At 42.3% G+C, this 15,715-nt stretch overlaps 1 protein-coding gene across 6 annotated transcripts in view; it reads left to right on the top strand.

The window, feature by feature from the left end:
- hdac9b (histone deacetylase 9b) overlaps positions 1–15,715 on the top strand; it is a 542,867-nt gene that overhangs the window by 488,894 nt on the left and 38,258 nt on the right. The window lies entirely within an intron of this gene.

The following is a 15,715-nucleotide window of genomic DNA, read 5'->3' as shown; positions in this document are numbered from 1 at the left end:
ATTTCACCCGCCCCCCTCTCTCCCCCTCTTTTAAAGGACTTACCGTACACTGTGCTTTAGCCGTCTTAATTACAGCGCCAACCTTCCTGTTCATCGCGGTGTGTGTCTGTATCACCTTGGCTTTGCACCGTGGGAATTTTTACCCAGACAGCGCTCCCCCAGCTTGCCCTGTCCCACGCCTGCATAACGGGCTGGTGAAGAAAGCGATGTGTGTTCCACTCTGACAGTCGCCGTTCCAGTTGCCGGTTTTTGACAGTCGCCGGCAGTCGCCGGAAAAATCGCCTAAGTGGGACAGGCCCATTATGGGTCCAGGTTTTACTTCATAAAAAGATACTGCATTCGGAAAGAGACTTTCTCCAGGGGATGAAATGACTGATTCAATTCAATATCAGAGAAAATGATAAAAGATCTCTGGAGGAATTTGCTGGGACCATATTTTTATCATTTCATGCCCTTGCATTTCATTCTTTATAACAATACACAACTAATGCTTTGTATTTTAAAGACACGAGCACGTGACTTACCACAATGCAGAAGAAAAGTATTTTCATTCCCTAAACCAGCAGGGTGCTGCTCACCAGCCAGGAGTCACATTTCAATACCTTGCTTCATCTGACTCCCTATTTATTGTTCCAGATGCCGATTTCCTTCAGAGTATAAAATGGACATATTTTTCTCATCAGGGCCTTTACTGTTGTAAATGGACTAGAACCTTTTTTTAAACCACCACGCTATGCAGCTGAGTGCCAGCTAAACATTTCCTGGTGACCTTCACTATGTATTCAAACTAAGCACGAGATCCTCCATCTTGGTGGAGCTAAAAGGGACCCTATATTGTTGGGAGTGAAAATCTCATGTCCGCTTCAGGATCAAGAAAATCAAGATGCCCATTTTGTCTTTAAGGCAGTGTGGATCAAGCTAATGTCTGAGGCTGGTACTTCCTAAGGAGAATGAAGTCCTTTATTTTGTAGGTGCCTCCATTTAGCTGTAATTTTTCACAATACCCCTGGAAATAGGCAGCTTCCAAATGACTTGATTAGCCATTTGGAAAGAGATATATTTTGCAGTGAATAACATGCGAGTCATTAGGGACTGCTTTATGTAACCTGGGTGTTATTGATTTTACTCCATAGGGCATCATTGATTGCCTGATTGAATGGTGCAGGAACACCAGCCTTGCTCTCAACCTCAGTAAGACCAAGGAGCTGATTGTTGACATAGAAGAGGAAGGCAGAGGATCCACAAATCTGTCTTCATCGAAGGGTTGGTGCAGGAGGGAGTCAATAACTTCAAGTTTCTAGGCATGTGAATATTCAGCACTGGACCTAGCACATTGTTGCAATCATAACAAAACCCCATCAATGCCTGTACTTCCTTGGAAAATTGAGGAGATTTGGTATGTTGATGAATACTGTCTTGAACCTCTGCAGGTATTTGGTGGAGAGCATGTTGACTGGTTGCAAAACAGCCTGCTTTGGCAACTCGAACACCCAAGATCCAAGATGATTTTGAAAAGTGGTCAACACTCTACTATGTGGTTCATCACCAGTTCTGACCTCCCTACCATCAAAGGGATCTATAAGAGGCACTGCCTCAAAAAGGCAGCCAGCCCCATCAAACACCCACGCCCTCATTTCACTCCTGGCAATGGGAAGAAGATGCACGAGTCTGAATACCATGACCTCCGGGTTCAGGAACAGCTTCTTTCCATCAACCATCAGGTTATTGAAGACTACAAATACCAACTAAACTTCAAACTATGTAGGAAGGAACTGCAGATGCTTCTTTACACCAAAGATAGACACAAAATGCTGGAGTAACTCAGCGGGCCAGGCAGCATCTCTAGATAGAAGGAATGGGTGACGTTTCAGGTCGAGGCCCTTTTGAAGAAGTCTGAAGAAGTGCCTCGACCCGAAACATCACCCATTCCTTCTACCCAGAGATGCTGCGTCCTGCTGAGTTACTCCAGCATTTTTTGTCAAACTTCAAACTTTGATCTGTCTTGGTTGCACTAGGGTGTCTGGGCTTTTCTTTTGCTTTGCTCTACTATTGGTTTTATTTAATTGAACCTTTTTTTTTGTTTATTTATCATAATAATTATTGAGTACTGTGTTTACAGAGCTCTTATGCTGCTGCAAGTAAGTATTTCATTGTTCCGTTTCCAACCGCATAACAATTAAACACTCTTGACTCTTAGAGGACAGGACGCTATGTTGCAGCTGCATAAAACATTTGAAGTATTGTGTGCATTTCTGGTCACCACACTGCAAGAAGGATGTTGAGGCTTTGGAGGGGTGCAGAAGAGGTTCACTCTAATGTTGCCTGGATAGGGATATATTAGTTATAAAGAAAGATTGAATAAACTTGGAATATATTGATGAGAGTGTTGGGGGCTGAAGTATGACCTGATAAAACTGTATAAAATCAAGTGAATCAAAGAAAAGACAGAGTCTTTTCCCCAGAGTGGAAAGGTCAAATACTAGAAGGCATAGGTTTAAGGTGATAAGAGGATAATTTAAAGGTGATTTATGAGGCAGGTTTTTAAACACAGATAGTGGTAGATGCCAGGAACAGTGCTAGGGGAAGTGGTAGAAGCAGATATCATAGCAACATTTAAGAGGCATTTAGACAGCCACATGAACAGGCAGGGAATAAGGGGATACAGACCATGTGCAGGCAGATGGGATTCGTTTAGTTAGGCATTATGGTCGAGGCAGATGTGGTTGGCAGAGAGTCCTGTTGCTGTGCTGTGCTGTTCTATGTTCAAAAATGCAAATTCTCACTTCAGTGCCATTAGTTGTTCGCCAAAACCTCTTGCCACCTTAAACCCCTGTCTCACGGTGGAAGTCCACCCACGAGTGATCCCGAGTTTAAAACAAATCAAACTCGTGGTAATCACGTAGAATTAATGTAGCGGGAACGTCGAAACTCGTAATGCTAACGGCAGGTACTCTGGAAACTTGTTAACTCGTGAAAATCTTTCAACATGATGAAATATTTCCACGAGTCAAATTTACCCTTGAAGTAAAAAATTTAAACTGTTATTTATTTATTTTTTTAAATTGGAAGTAAGTAGTGGTACCTGTGGTGCCTTTTTTCAGGTGCCAAATATATGTTAGCATGTTACATTCTATGTACAGCTTTATTTATTTATTTATTTATTTATTTATTTATTTATTTATTTATTTGTGAGAGAGAGAGAGAGAGAGACGTGATATATAGTATGTGAAAAAGAAAAAGAAAAGAGAGTAGGTGAAGAAAATAAGTAAAAAAGAAGAAAGAGAGAGAGGAAGAGTAGAAAATAGGAGATGAGTATTTATATTCTTGACCATCTTTCACCCAGTCCTGAAACAGTTGGTTTTCACAATTTTGTTGCACCATATGCTTCCAAGAAGTCAATAAATGGAGACCAACTCATTAAGAATTGGTCAGGTTTATCTGTTAGGAGGAATCGCATTTCTTCAAGATGTGCTGAGTCCAACATATTTATAATCCACATTTTAAGCGTTGGTATGGGTGTATTTTTCCAAAATTTGAGTATAAGTTTTTTTGCTATTATTAACCCACAATTAAAAAATGCATTTTGAAATGTGTTCAATTTATTCACGTCTCCCGTTACTCCAAGTATAATTATTTCAGTATTAGGCTCCCTTTTTATCTTGAATAATTTTGTAACTATATCAAAAATGTCGCACCAGAATTTATGGAGTTTTATGCAGGAAACAAAAGAATGTGTTAAAGTGGCATTTTGAGATAAACATTTGTCACAAATGGGAGAAGTATTTGGATAAAATTTTAAACTTTTCAAACTCGTTGTAAGAACGTAGTAGCCCGTGAGTTTACCGTAGTGACAAATAATGTCATACACAAGAAAGGGCAGATGCTGGTTGACAAAAAGTGAACACACAGTGCTGGAGTAACACCAAGACGCAGTAAAATTTTGGAAACGTCATCCCGTCACCCATTCCTTCTCTCCAGAGATGCTGCCTGTCACGCTGAGTTAAAGAATGCCCGCGGTAGACTCACGAGTCACTACGGTAAACTCACAGGCTACTACGTTCTTACAATGAGTTTAAAAGTTTAACATTTTTACTTCAAGAGTAAATTTGATCGTGGAAATCTTTCATCATGTTGAAAGATTTTCACGAGTTAACAAGTTTCCCGAGTACCTGCCGTTAGCGTTACGAGTTCCAACGTTCCAGCTACGTCAATTCTATGTGATCATCACGAGTTTGATTTGTTTTAAACTCGGGATCACTCATGGGTGGACTCGCACTGTGAGACCGGGCCATTAGAAATCATTCATTCTGATTGAAAGGATATCAAGGTGTGTCACAGCAGTCTTATATTGAAAGAAGTGTGCTGAATTTGTTGTCATAACAATGTTTAATGCTGATAGAATATGTGGAACATTTAGAGCAAGGTAGTAAATGACAGAGTGCAAAATGACCTCCAGATCTGAGGTTTGGTAACTGAGCAAGACAGTTATGTCAGGCAAAATGAATACATTTCTAACCAAAGGGGTCCTGGTCATGGCACACTTGTGGTTTAAGAGGGTGATGGTATCCACTTGATTGCAGAGGGTTATGGTGGTGGTATGCTTTTGGTTGGAGGAAATTTTGGTTCACTACACACTTGGTTACAGGGGGTCCTAGTGGCACTATATGTTTAGTTGAATGAAGTCTTAGATTGAGGTAGATAATAATAATAATAATAATAATATTTATTTATATAGCACTTTCCAACAAAACCAGTATTTGAACCAAAGTGCTTTACAAAGATTGATTAAATTAATTGAACAGATCAATGCAATAAATCCATACAAATCAAAAAAAGAGAAAAAAGAGAATAAGAAAAAAGACACAGAAACAGTACACTATAGAAATCAACATGAAACGTCCCCCCACAGCAGAATTCACTGTGAGGGAAGGCACCAAAAATAACCAGTTCTCCCCCTCATAGTCCACCCGAGGCGGGGCCTATATCTGGCAAGCCCGGTTCTTCAGGCCAAAACCTTCTTCGAAGACCATGGCGTCGGGGCGGGGACTGAAGCGGCCGCTGGGAAGACAAGACCAAGTTCACAGGCCGCGCCGGCCGAAAAGACTCTGGCGATCTCGGATCCCAGGCTCTGAAGGCTGTCGGGGTAACAGGGCCCCGGAGCTTACCGTTGGCGACCCGGCAAGGCATCGCCCGTTACTTGTAGGGTCCCAGCATCTACAACCGCCGTAGAAGCTGCAGCCCCGCAGGAAACGCCGCTAGCGCTGCTTTCGTTCGTTGAATGAGAGTGCGGTTCGGAGAAAAACCGCATCTGACCAGGTAGATGCTAAAAATAATTTCCCCCTTCCCCTCCCCCACCCACCACATAACAGAAGACCTCCAACAGGACTAAAAATAAAAATAAATAAGGGTGAAAGGACGGACTGCAGGAGGAGCGGCCATACACAACGGCGCATCACCCCCGCAGTCCGCCATCTTGAGATGGTTACCCTTTTAAGCCATGGAGTGAATAGTGTTTACTCAAGCATTGGTGGATATATTTTCAGCCATGAGGGCAATACCTTCAGGTATTCATAGGTATCTTGAAACGTAGAGAAGATCTGGATGCTAGTTTAAATGCTTGTGTTACTTGGAATATCTGGGATGGACCTGTTGATTTTGTTTTTGGGCCTTAAAAAAGAGAAATAAATTACCCAAAAGTAAAAAATTGCAGATGCTGGAAAAAATTAGTAAAACAGAAAATGTTGCAAATGCTCAGCAAAGCAGACTACATCTGCAATTCTAATTTAGTACTGTAATTTCTAATCTGAGGAAAGACATTCTTGCCATAGAGGGAGTACAGAGAAGGCTCGCCAGACTGATTCCTGGGATGGCAGGACTTTCATATGAAGAAAGACTGGATAGACTCAGCTTATTATCGCTGGAATTTAGAAGATTGAGGGGGCATCTTATAGAAACTTACAAAATTCGTAAGGGGTTGGACAGGAAGATTGTTCCCGATGTTGGGGAAGTCCAGGACAAGGGGTTACAGTTTAAGGATAAGGGGGAAGTCTTTTAGGACCGAGATGAAAAAAAACATTTTTCACACCGAGAGTGGTGAATCTGTGGAATTCGCTGCCACAGAAAGTAGTAGTTGAGGCCAGTTCATTGGCTCTCTTGAATGAGGGAGTTAGATGTGGCCCTTGTGGCTAAAGGGATCAGGGGGTATGGAGATAAGGCAGGTACTGAGTTGGGTGATCAGAATGATCATATTGAATGGCGGTGCATGCTCGAAGGGCTGAATGGCCTACTCCTGCACCTATTTCTATGTTTCTTTGTAAGGAGGACCAGATTTATAATCAGGTTTAATATTAGCCATTCATAAACTGGCACTAATATTTTTAGATGTGTACAAGGACATAAATAGCATTGAATTTGCTGCTTCACTCACCATGTCTCCATGGTTCATTTCCATTATGTTAACGATCTCTGGTCTCCCATGCTCTTTTTAAAACACTTCTGCATTCCTCTGATTGATGGGGAGAATGTCCTTCAAAAATTAGCAATCACTTAGATCTTATGAACTTCCTGAGACTGACCATGCCTACAACACTCTCATTTCATTGTGTTTGAGCCTACTCTTGATTAGGCTGGCTCGATTGTAATCATGTATTGTCTTTCTACTGACTGGATAGCACGCAACAAAAGCTTTTCACTGTACCTCGGTCAAGTCAAGAGTGTTTTATTGTCATATGCCCCGGTCGGGTCAATGAAATTCTTACTTGTTGCAGCACAACAGAATATGTGAATATGTAAACATTGTATATACAGGCTCCTATACCTTCTTCCTGATGGCAGTGGTGAGATAAGTGTGTGGCCAGGATGGTGTTGGGTCCTTGATGATTTTGGCTGCCTTTTTGAGGCAGCGACTACAATAGATCCCTTCGACGGTGGGGAGGTCAAAGCTGGTGATGGACTGATAGCCGGCAGTGGTCACAACTTTTTGTAGACTTTTTCGCTCCTGGACGTTCAGGTTGCCGAACCAGGCCACGATGCAACCAGTCAGAATGCTCTCTACCGTGCACCTGTAGAAGTTTAGGAGAATCCTCTTCGACATGCCGAATCTCTGTAATCTTCTCAGGAAATAGAGTCGCTGATGTGCCTTCTTTATAATTGCATCAGTGTGCTGGGTCCAGGAAAGATCTTCTGAAATATGCACGCCCAGGAATTTGAAGTTATTGACCCTCTCCACCATTGACCCATTTATATAAACAGGATTGTGTGTCCTCATCCTTCCCCTACTAAAGTCCACAATCAGTTCCTTGGTCTTACTGATGTTGAGAGCCAGGTTGTTGTGCTGGCACCATTTGGTCAGTCGGTCGATCTCACTCCTATACTTTGACTCGTGTATAATCTGTGATTCATCCAACCACAGTGGTGTCATCGGCAAACTTGATGATGGAGTTCGAACTATGGGTGGCTACGCAGTCATGGGTATAGAGTGAATAAAGCAGGGGGCTGAGCACGCAGCCTTGAGGTGCTCCCATACTAATTGTTACTGAGGATGAAGTGGTTCCTCCAATTCGAACAGACTGTGGTCTGTGAATGAGGATCCAATTGCAGAGGGATGTGCAAAAGCCCAGTACCATGAGCTTGGTAACCAGCTTGGAAGGGATGATGGTGTTAAACGCCGAGCAGTAGTCCATAAAACAACAGCCTGGCATAGATGTTTTTGTTGTCCAAGTGGTCCAGTGCGGAGGAGAGCCAGTGAGATCGCATCTACCGTTGACGTGTTGCTGCTGAGAAATCCCGCCCGACGGCCTCGATTCCGGACTCCTTGAAGTCATCCCCAGTGTTTACAGGTACAGTACTTAAGGGCCTGCCCCACCAGCATGCGATAGCATGCGTCTAGCGTGACCAAACGTGGTCACTTGAGACGTACGGCCGCGCGGGGCCGGTTCCACTTCGAATCGTGGAGGCGTATGGAGATGTGCGGGGCTGGTCCCAACATCATACTCACCAATTAGCTCGGCAGGAGGCGGGCCGCCTGAATTTGGAAGTCACACGGCGTCGGGCGGTGACGTCATCACACAACGGCACGCCGGGTGGTGACGTCATCGCACAACGCCACGCGCTAGGCTTATGCCATTAAGATGCGGCGTACGATGTCAAGACGCTGCGTACGACGACAAAATGCCACGTACGCCTGTCGAGATGCTGCGTACGGCCTCAAAGCAGCTGCGGGCCGACAGGCCGTTGTCGCGCGGAATTTTTGGACAGTATCAGTTTTTCGGAACCCCGCGCAATGTCGGGACCAGCCCCGCACAACTCCATACGCCTCAAACGACCATGTTTGGTCGTGCTAGACGCATGTGATAGCATGCTGGTGGGACAGGCCCTTAACTGTACCTGCGCTCCTCCGCGAGGTCGGGGATTCCCCTCCGATCTGGGATTCCCTTACCGTCGCTATCTTCGGGAGTTCGCAGTAGCACTAATGCATTTAAATGCATTAGCAACTTGCTACTTACATCGTTGATTTCTGCAGATTCTTTGATACAGGTGAGCTCAGAAATACTATATTTGAAGATTGTGCCGCTGGCAAAATGTCGCCTCAGGTAGGCGCCATCTTAGATACACGGTACACGTGACATTCAACTAAACTGAACTATTCAGATAGTTCTTCAACTAATCAAGAGTGGAGAGTTAACACATCCGCCAAAAGACCACACAGAACTCAGGCTAACAGCAAACAGTGCGGAGAAGCAGGAGCAGTTTACATGGTGAATGAGAGAAGATAGCGAGACAGAACGAGAGGAGACAGGGCAGCATGTAGATGGGCTGGAATGGTTTCATACCACAGGCCAGATACTGTGCTTGGCAGCCTTCGTCTGTAAAAAATACACCCCAGGGACTAAACGTGTGTCAAAGATCTACGTCAATGAGCTGTTACGTTGAACTGCTGTGTAGAATTTGTGGTCAGTACTAATAAGCCCGGCCTCTGCCATTTCCAGATAAGTGAGAGGCCTAACAAAATCTGTTGATTATTTGTTGAGCAACTGAAGCCTTAATTTAATCGAGTAACATTTGTTATTTCACCAGAAACATCGACTCACATAATGTAAAATCGTCTGCGGTCTTTTTTAAATGTGTCTGTTTCCCCCCCACCCCCCACTGACAGGAGATTAGTCGTTAACCATTTTGTTTTACTGTCAAAATCAAATCTCACCCTGTACTTTTTGCAATATTGCATGCAACATTTTTAAGGCAAGAGGTGAAGCAGCAACATGTACATTCTGGAAGCATGGAAGTCAGTAACATGTAAGTGAATTGGAATTTGTGCAACACCTAATAATAATTTATTATGTGTTTTGAAAGTCAGGTCCAAAAATGCTGCTTTTAGATCCACTGATTTTTTTATGTGTTAGATATTTTTTTAACATTTGAATCATTATTTTATTGTGGAAACATTTCCATTTATCTGACAAATATAATAGTGTTTCCGTCAAGGCACCAAACTGATTATTGAATGCCAGAAAAGTTATAGAAAATAGATGCTAAAGTCATTTGTTAATTCACTGCCAAGTTTACTTATTAGAAGTGGCCGATTTTCCCAATCCATAAAGTGTTTCCATAGCAGAGAGTAACAATTCACACTAGGCATTATCTTCAATCCCCAGATCTTAGCACTTGCCCTGAAGTCCACATCTTGTACTGTTTGCATAGGAAGGAACTGCAGATGCTGGTTTAAACCGAAGATAGACACAAAAAGCTAGAGTTACTCAACAGCATCTCTGGAGAGTGATGTTTTGGGTCAAGACCCTTCTTCAGGTCAATAATCAATATTCAATGTACTGTGTAGGAAAGAACTACAGATGCTGGTTTAAATCGAAGGTAGACACAAAATGCTGGAGTACTCAGCGGGTCAGGCAGCATTTTGTGTCACGATCAGTCTGAAGAAGGGTTTCAACCCGAAATGTCACCCATTCAATGAACTGTTTTCCCTCTGCCTTGATTTAAATTACACTTCTGCGGATAAATAGCAAAAACAAAATCTGACCGTGAACATGATTCTGGGTCAAAATTCAGGATATAAAGTATTAGATCGATTCCTCTTGTTACTAAACCTTTGGAACACGTGACAGAATACAATATTTGGCTCATTTATTCCAACACGATGAAGTCAGCATTAGAGCCTTTTCCCAGTAAATATATACTTACCAAATCCTATTAACAGTGCAACTCTCTATACAAAACTTTTTTTACTAGCAAGCAAATCTTTCTCAAACATTTTCAATTTGCAGTTATCTGTCCCATGGGGTTATATTGAATCATAAAATTAACATCAGTTCTTATGGCTTCTGCATTTATAAATAGCTACAAAATATTTGACATAACAGAAAGAAAATTAAGAGAAGACACAACATGCTGCAGCAACTCCGCGGGTCAGGGAGCATCTCTGGAGAACATGCATAGGTGATATTTCAGGTCGGGACCTTTCTGCAGACTGATTGTAGGTGGGGGTAGAAAGCTGGAAGAGAGGTAGAGGCTGGATATAGTCAGGCAAGTGATAGGTGGACGTAGGGATGAAGGGGGGAGGAGTTGAAGGGCAGATGGGTAGTCAAAGAAGGCCAGTGATGGGAAGAAGACAAAATGCTATGAGATAAGAAGAGAGGAGATCTGTAATGTGAAACCAGAGGAAGAGAGAGGGGAAAGTGGAGGGTGAGATAGTGGAAGAAAGGGTACATATCCAGGTGTGGCACAGGGAAGAGAGGGGACAAAAATGAGACGTTTAATCAAGCAAGGTTGAGACAAAGGATTAGAACGACCGTTGTTTGTTGCAGTTTTGAAGGATATCAGTGGTTGAAAAATTAGAAAGTATTAATGGCTTTTAAAGTGTTTTAAAGTGTTAACGACAGTGACTGACATGTTCATTGTTGCAATTGTATAACGTCAGTCATTACTACCATATCCCATCTCAAGTGACTATAAATAAATTCTGTTTGCTAAGATATTTCAATTCCCTTGCATTGTTTCTAGATTGTATCTACTGCAATAGAGACAACATGAGAGGAGAAAGTTAGTGGTCACCTAGCAATGGGCCGGAGGTGTGCTATTATTTTAGTTGACAAGCATGAGTAAACATGTATACGTGCTACTGTTGATTTTAATCATTTTTGACATGTAAGTTTTAGCAAAGATTCTTTTCTCAAACACGTTTTTCTAATTTTCTTTTAGGATTTTTTGATAATATTTGTGAAAATATTAGTGTTATGTGATCGACCTCTAAACTATATCTATAGTTTTACTCTTGTAGATCAAAATCAATTCTGATGAAGGCTTATTTGCCCAAAATGCCAATGCTGTTTTTCTTTCGACAACTGCTCCCTGAACTGCTGAGTTTTCCCAGCATTTTGTATTTTTAATTATTCCTGTGGATCTAGGCTTGAGAAAAAACAGCTCTTCCATTAACCTTTTCGATTTTGTAATAGGAATAGACAGTGCTGAAACTACCTAAGAGCAGGCAGCATCTTAGATGAGGGAATTGGCTTTAACATTTCAGGGCCATGGAAGTTACGGGCATCGTTTTTTTTGTTTTACTTTTAGAGATACAGCACGAAAACAGGCCCTTTAGTCCACCGAGTCCACACCGACCTGCGATCCCCGCACACTAACACTAATCCTACTCACACTAGGGAAAATTTATATTTATACCAAACCAGTTAACCTACAAACTTGTACGTCTTTGGTCCGTGGGAGGAAACCGAACATCTCGCGGAAAGCCCATGCAGGTCTTGGGGAGAAAGTACAAACTCTGTCAAGAAAAGCACCCGTAGTCAAGACCGAACCCGACTTTCTTTATGCCACCGTACCAGTATAGTGTGGTATAGCATTCAAGAAGGAACTGCAGTTGCTGGAGATCGAAGGTACACAAAATTGCTGGAGAAACTCAGCGGGTGCAGCAGCATCTATGGAGCGAAGAAAATAGGCAACCGTTTCGGGCCGAAACCTTTCTTCAGACTGAAGACCCGTCTGAAGAAGGGTTTTGGCCCGAAACGTCGCCTATTTTCTTTGCTTCATAGATGCTGATGCACCCGCTGAGTTTCTCCAGCAATTTTGTGTACCTTAGTGTGGTATAGCATATGGTTTGCGAAAGTGATGGGTCCAGCCCACCTACACTCTCCACACACAGCCCCATGAGGGCCACTCCATTCCCTGCCACTTGCCACATGTGCTTTGCAAAGTTTGTTTCTGGCGGTGCTCCATGTGGTACTAATGCTGACTGTGTTAACCTTTCAATCTTGATTAGTCAAAGAACTATTTGAATGGTGTTATTGGGAGGAGATTCCAGGACCGTGATACAGCAGTGCACAGTGCATGATCAGCCCCCCTGCTCCACAGAGCCCAAGACACTGCTGTTGTTTGGCTGGACCATACAAAGAAAAACTTTCTCCTCATCAATCAGAGGGAGGCTGAAATGATTTAAAAAAAACACTTCATGTTTAGATTGTAAATCTGGCCCTGCTCACAAAACGTTGTGCACCATCTTAATAGAAAATGTGAAAGAAAAGCACAGCAATAAGCCCAAGAGGCAATCAGGTGCAGATTGAAGTTACCACTCCTCCAATTCTGAATAAGAGTACATTGTGCCAAAAACAGATTTTATCCAACCAGCTGTTAATACACGAGGATTGAAATCTTAGCCGCAACATTGGGCACAACTTGTTTTACAACATCTCTCATGGTCACACTTGACACAGATTCCAAGAGGCATGGAGTCACATAGCACAAAAATACATCCTCCATGCTAACCATCAAGCATCCAGTTACACTAACTATTCCAGGGGAAAGAACAGTAATGGCCAATAACTAGTAAATAGGGATGTGGATTGTGCGAATGTGGTGACAAGGAACCGCAGACAAAGCTTAAAAGTAGAGACATGGAATGCAGCCGTGATGACAGCCAAGTTTCAGGAAGTTCATTGATTATGTTCGCGTGCACCAATCGTTGTAACTGAAAATTAGATCTAGTGTCAACTAAGTTAGCCTTGTAGATAATCATTTTATTCAAGAGCCTATTTGTTACCTAATTGAGTCTTTCTGTAACCACCATTCTACAATCAAGACCTAGTTCTACTGTTAATCAAGTTTTTGTGTAATCTTGTCAGCTGAGAATGTAAACGCTGTACCAAAGTTGCGCTCAAGAGATCAGCTTTGACTGGTCTCCTGGTGCACCACAGTTTTAATTAATCGCCGTTACAATCACCATCAACTCTACGTAGCCTTTCCATTTGCTCCTACACTAACCCTACACTAGCCTTATCAAATGTTCCTCACATTCCCATCAACCACCTCATTCTATTGCTCACTAGGAAAAATTTACAGTGGCCAATCAACTTACCAACACATGTCATTGGGATCTGGGTATATACTGGATAACCCATAGGAATCTCAGGAGTTTATCGAGAGAGCATGCAAACTCCACATGGACAGCAGCAATGGCTGGGATTGATTCTGGCTCATTGAAGCTACGTGGTAACAACCCCACAGCTATTACACTGTACCCACCTAATTTCTTCACTACTTCACCCTGCTGGGCCAATGTGCCATCAAGTTCCATGGAAGTCTGGCTTGGGTTTTCAAAAGTAAACCATCCTAGCTTCTTCGTTCAGACATTGTTAAAGTATCAGCTTGGTGTCTGTAGAGTTGAGTAGGTTAGAGTTAGAAATAGAGTTAGAGAGTCCCACCATAGATGGTAGGATTACTAGTCTGCCGTTTCCAAGTTTTTATTTGCATCCCTTTGTAAATAGACATTTAATGTCAGCCTTCGTCCAGTAATCTGGTATCTCACCCATGTCTAGCGATGATATCTCAACCAGAACTCTTGGAGTGGCAAAGATTCTTATACTAGTCTGTCGTTTGGCTCAAGTTTTTATTTGCATCCCTTTGTAATATAGACATTTCAGTCCACAATGTCAAACATGCCTCTGTGCCTGCAGTAATATCTAGTATTCCCTGCACCTATGCATCGATCCAAAAGCCTCTTAAATTCCAGTAATGTATCTGCTTCTGCCACCACACCTGGCAGCTCTTTCTAGGCTCCCACCACTCTCTGTGTAAAACAAAATTTGTCCCGCACATCTTCTTGAAACTTTCCCTCATTAACTTTAAAGCTATGCTCTCTAGATTTTTAGATTTCAAGTCAAGAGTCAGTAGTGTTTTATTGTCATATGTCCTGATGGGACAATGAAATTCTTACTTGCTGCAGCACAACCGAATATGTGAATATGTAAACATTGTATATAACGGGAAAAAAAGATAAAGTTAAAAAAATACCAAATATAGTGCAAATAACAAATTCCAGCCTAGAAAAAAAGATTCTACCTGCCTACCCCCATCTATGCCTCTCATAATTTTAGATCCATCTTTCAGGTTTCTCCTCAACCTCAAACGGTTCAGAGAAAACCTGACCTCTCCATGCAGCAACAACAGAGATTCCAGCACAGATACCTTTGGAACACCTCAGGTCATAAACCACCAACTACAATACCACTGCCCTATGTCTTCTATGGTTAAGCCAGATCTGAATCCAAACTACAAAGTCGCCATGGATCCCATGCATCTTAATCTTCTGGATCAGGCTACCATGAGGGGATTATAAAATGCATTGCTAAACACTATGTCGACAACAACCACTGTCCTACCCTCATCAATCACCTACATCACCTCCTCAAAAACTCAATCAATGTAGTAAGACAACCTGCTACAGACAAAACTGTCCTAGCATATTATTATATCCCATATGATCTTGCTATACCCAATGTCCTTCTCCTTGGTGAACACAGATGCAAAGTATTCATTTAGTACCTCGCTTTCTGCCTCTGAATCTAAGCATAAATTCCCTCCTTTGTCCTTGTGTAGTTCTACTCCCTAATCACCAACTACAATAGCACCCTTCCACCACTATCCTCTGTCTTCTATGGCCAGTTCTGAATCCAAACTACAAAGTCACCATGGATCCCATGCATCTTAATCTTCTGGATTAGCCTACCATATATTGTGTTTAATATATATGTAGGGATTTTCTTTCATCTAACTTGTCAATGGCATTTCATGGCCTCTTCTTGCCCTTCTGTTTGCCTGCTTGAGTTCCTTCCTGCTTGCTCTATATTCCTCAAAAGACCTGTCTTAGTTCATAAATCTTACATAAGCTTTTTTCCCCTTCTAACCAAATTTAGAACCTTTCTGGTCAACTACGGTTCCTTTACCCTGCCATCCTTATCACTCCTCCTTACTGGAACATGCTAGTCCTGAACACTGATCAGCTGGTCTTTAAATCACCCCCGGCATATCTGATGTGGACTTGCTCAATAACAATTACTAGTAAGATTAAACGAGAACTTACCAGTTTGAAGTTTGATCGTTATTTTATGAGGAGTGACGTTGAGGGAATACGTGAAGAACCCCGCCAGGACGCATGCGTGTCATTCTTCAAAGCAGCGGTGTGAAATCACAGATAACTGTAATGACTAAACATAGTAAGATTAGAGAAGAGATACCAGTTGAGTATATGATCAAGGGTGGGAGCGGAGGACACGTAATCCCTCAACGTTACTCCTCATAAAATAACGATCAAACTTCAAACTGGTAAGTTCTCGTTTAATCTTACTATTTTACTTCGGAGTCACGTGAGTGACTACGTGAAGATTTTAAAGCTCTGTAATTTCATGCCGTGGAAACG

Source organism: Leucoraja erinacea, chromosome 2 (genome assembly GCF_028641065.1).
Source record: "Leucoraja erinacea ecotype New England chromosome 2, Leri_hhj_1, whole genome shotgun sequence".
NCBI classification, from domain to species: domain Eukaryota; kingdom Metazoa; phylum Chordata; class Chondrichthyes; order Rajiformes; family Rajidae; genus Leucoraja; species Leucoraja erinaceus.
This window is presented reverse-complemented; position numbering and strand designations above follow the sequence as displayed.